Genomic DNA, 4,408 nt, shown 5'->3' with positions numbered 1-4,408 from the left:
ATGGGCCAAACGAAGATGCAAAAAAGTTTTATAACTTGCTTGAAGAAGGAAAACAAGAGTTATATCCTGGCTGTAAAAAATTTTTGACATTATCATTCGTTATCCGATTGTATTTGTTGAAGACTCTTAATGGTTGGAGCAACGCATCCGTTACTGCTCTTCTTGAGTTACTGAAAGAAGCGATTCCTCATTTGAATATTCCTGATTCTTTCAATAAAATCAAGGCCATGGTAAAAGATTTAGGACTTGGTTATAATAAAATTCATGCTTGTCCCAACGATTGTGTTCTGTTCCGGGATACATATGAAGATGAAGAATTTTGTCCTATTTGTGGAGCTTCCAGGTACATAGAAAATGTTGAGATAGATATAGAAGTTGATAAGTTGAAGAAAAAACCTGTGCCTGCAAAGGTCTTGAGACATTTTCCCTTGATTCCAAGGCTTAAGAAGCTGTTCCTGTGTTCAAAAACAGCTGAATCACTAAGGTGGCACGATGAACATCGTTCAAAGGATGGAAAGTTAAGACACCCAGCTGATGGCCAATCATGGAAAGACTTTGACAGGCTTCATCCTGATTTTGCTGAAGAATCTCGTAACATAAGATTAGGGCTAGCTAGCGATGGATTTAATCCATTTAGAACCATGAGCATCTCCCATAGTACATGGCCGGTAGTTTTGGTCGCATACAATCTTCCTCCATGGTGTTGCATGAAACCAGAGTATGTCATGATGTCCTTGCTCATCCCTGGACCATGTTCGCCTGGAAAAAGCATTGATGTGTATCTTCAGCCATTAATTGAAGAGTTGAAGGTTTTATGGGAAGTTGGAGTGAAAACATATGATGCTTCAAAGAATAAAACTTTTCAACTACATGCAGCACTTTTATGGACCATAAGTGACTTTCCAGCTTATGCTATGTTATCCGGTTGGAGCACAAAGGGAAAGTTAGCATGTCCTTGCTGTAATTATGACACCTCCTCTTGTTATTTAAAACATAGCCGGAAGATGTGCTACATGGATAACCGTAAATTTTTGGGTATGGATCATCCATATAGGATGGATAAAAGATCTTTCAATGGCAATGTTGAATTGAGGTCTTCACCAGCTTTATTAGATGGGGAACAAATTTTTGAAGATTTGAAAGATTTTGACAATGTATTTGGGAAGAAGCAAAAAAATAAAATTGATGGTCCATGGAAGAAAAGGTCCATTTTCTTTGAGTTGCCATATTTGAAACAAAATACATTGCGTCATTGTCTTGATGTTATGCACATCGAGAAAAATGTATGTGATAACATAATTGGAACTTTATTAGACATTCCAGGAAAGTCCAAAGATCATGCAAATGCTCGTTACGATCTCAAAGATATGGGCATAAGAAAAATCCTTCAACCACAGGAGATAGATGGTGGCAAGAAAGCAAAAATTGCTAAGGCTTGTTTTAACCTTACTAATCAAGAAAAAACTATTTTTTGTGATATTTTGAACTTAGTAAAATTGCCATCTGGTAGTGCCTCTAATATTTCTCGGTGTGTTCATGTTGCTGAGAAAAAGATATCAGGCTACAAAAGTCATGATGCTCATTTTATGTTGCATTATATGTTGCAAGTAGCTATAAAATGCACAATGCAGAATCAAGTAGTTGGCCCTTTAATTTATCTAGGTTCATTCTTTCGTTCCTTGTGCCAAAAAGTTGTTGAAAATGATACAATAGATCATCTGGAAGTAGATATTAGAGAGATTTTGTGCCAATTGAAAAGAATATTTCCTCCTAGTTTCTTTGATATAATGGTCCATTTACCTATTCATCTGGTAAACGAGTTGAGGTTGGGTGGCCCAGTTCAATTTAGGTGGATGTACCCCATCGAGAGATATCTGTGTAGGTTAAAGTCCTACGTTCGCAATAAGAGCCACCCCGAAGGTTCAATTGCTGAAGGATATTTAGCCGAGGAATGCTTGACATTTTGCTCAAGGTATTTAAGTCCTGATGTGGATACAAGGCTGAGTAGGAGGACACAAAATTATGATAATTGCAGTGAAGCTGACGTATGTCATGATAGCTATTTTGCATGCTTGGGGCGACCAATTGGTGGAAAGAGGAAAGGGCAACCTTTTTCTCTAGATACCAACTCAAAAATACAAGCTCATCGGTACATCTTATTTAATTGTGATAAAGTTAAAGACTACATTAGGTATTTTTTTATATATTTTTCAATTACCAATTCTCTATTAGAAAATTTAACTTACTCGCTCTTTGCTTACTTTAGAGAGTATGAGGAACATGTCAACAATCAAACTAAAGGTAGAAAATGGAAGAAGGCAATAACTCTAAGCCATGATTTTAGTGAATGGTTCAAAGAGCGTGCTTCTTATGAAGATGTTCCGAAACAACTTAAAGATTTGTCTAGAGGCCCAAACACAGTTGCAAAACGATTTTCTAGTTATGTAATCAATGGCTACAAATTTCAAACTAGAGAACATGATGCAAGCCACACAACTCAAAACAGTGGTGTGACTTTGGTGTGCGAAACACCAAGCTTTGCTAGTGCTAAGGACAACAATCCAATGACAAAAGCCGTAACATATTTTGGTGTAATAAATGACATAATTGAGTTAGACTATTATGCATGTTTCAAATTTGTTCTCTTCAATTGTGATTGGTTTGAAGTTGAGGAAGAGAATTTTGGTCTAACTTCAGTTCATTTTAATAAAAGATGTTCTCGGGATGATCCTTTTGTATTAGCTTCACAAGTCCACCAATGTTTTTATATTCAAGACCCTTTTAACAAAGACAAGCATTATGTCATGGACACAGTGCCAAGGGATTTATTCAATATGTATGATGGGTATGATGTTGAAGCCGAAGAGTCTAATCAGAAGGACCCCTTTGATCAAGCAAATAATTTGTTTGTGCCAAAGGATAATTGTGAAGTTCAATGGACTAGAGAAGACATGCCAAATACAATCATTGAGAAACCTTCACTTGTTCTACAACAAGCTGAATATGATGATGATTCTGATCTTTAAAGAGATTTTTCTTCTCAACATAGAATAATTTTTTTTACTTTTATTTTTGGTGTAATTGTTTATGAACAGGTGCATTTCTTATAGATTATTGGTTCTTTTAATATGTGATTTGGTTTTTTACTATTATGTTAATAGATTCTTTAAGATGTATACTAATCTCATTATTTTATTTCCTTTTTCAGAAAATGTTCAAAAAATTCATTGAAAATGAGATAGATTCAAAGTCAAGTGCTGAATTGCGTGCAAAGTTCTTCAAGAATATGGAAGTTAAGCGAGAAAAGATGTCTTCTGGGCAGCAGCAACATCAACCACCACCACCACTTAAGAGGATAAAAACCCTTAGTGATAGGGAAAGGGAGCAGAAGTTAAGAAAAAATAGTGTCCAAGCAAATGATAAGCAGAATTTTATAGAAAAGCCAAAAGTTGCAAAAGAAAAAGGACAGAATTTGAAGAAAAGTAAAGTACAGATGGAAGCAAGTATGACTCACTCACAAGGATCAACAAGTAGACAAGAAAAAGAACTTCCTTCTAAATCTACTGCTGTGGCTCACAAGAATACTAAAGAAGTAGATTCTAGAATGACTCAATATTTGAAGAGAAAAGAGACCACAATTGAAGATGATATTGAAGAGTGTGGCAGCTTGCAAGAAAGGCCAACTAAGAAGGGAAAAACACGTCAATTTGCTTCAATGCCGATTGATACTTTTCTTCAACTTAACAATGAACCTGATGGTGAAGAGCAATTGGATGAGAATGAAGGAGATATTATAGAGGAGCAGGACAAGGATTATATTAATCCAACTGAGGCTGAGAACATAGACAATACTTTGAAAGGTAAATTTTTTGCAGGTTCTCAATTTTTTTTCCTATTAGCTTTTTCTTAGTTTAATTAGTTTGTTCAGTTTTTGTTAAATTAGTCAGTTTAGTTATGCATGCTTAGTAGATTATAGGTGGTTAGGAAGTTTTATCTGAATTGTAGTAGATATAGGTGGTTAGGAAGTTTTATATGGGTTGTTGTTGCTGTTTTAGTGAGTTTATATGGGTTGATTTTGCTGTTTAGTGCTGCTTTATCCTTGTTAATGGCTGATTCCATGCCTTGTTTTGATAGAGCAATGATGCTGATGGCCTTATTCTGAGCTCTTTTATAAGTGCTGATTTGGTTTTAGTGAGTTTATATGGGTTGATTTTGCTGTTTAGTGCTGCTTTATCCTTGTTAATGGCTGATTCCATGCCTTGTTTTGATAGAGCAATGATGCTGATGGCCTTATTCTGAGCTCTTTTATAAGTGCTGATTTGGTTTTAGTGAGTTTATATGGGTTAATTTTGCTGTTTAGTGCTGCTTTATCCTTGTTAATGGCTGATTTCATGCCTTGTTTTGATAG

General features: G+C 35.5%; 1 pseudogene; it reads left to right on the top strand.

Annotated features, from left to right (window-relative positions):
• The first annotated feature begins 227 nt into the window (after positions 1-227).
• Positions 228-1,699, top strand: LOC148544430 (uncharacterized; annotated as a pseudogene).
• The last annotated feature ends 2,709 nt before the right edge of the window (positions 1,700-4,408 follow it).

This window comes from Arachis ipaensis, chromosome B9 (genome assembly GCF_059453495.1).
Source record: "Arachis ipaensis isolate K30076 ecotype BB chromosome B9, ASM5945349v1, whole genome shotgun sequence".
Lineage (NCBI taxonomy): Eukaryota > Viridiplantae > Streptophyta > Magnoliopsida > Fabales > Fabaceae > Arachis > Arachis ipaensis.
The sequence above is the reverse complement of the archived record's forward strand: the minus strand, read 5'-3'. Positions and strand labels throughout refer to the sequence as shown.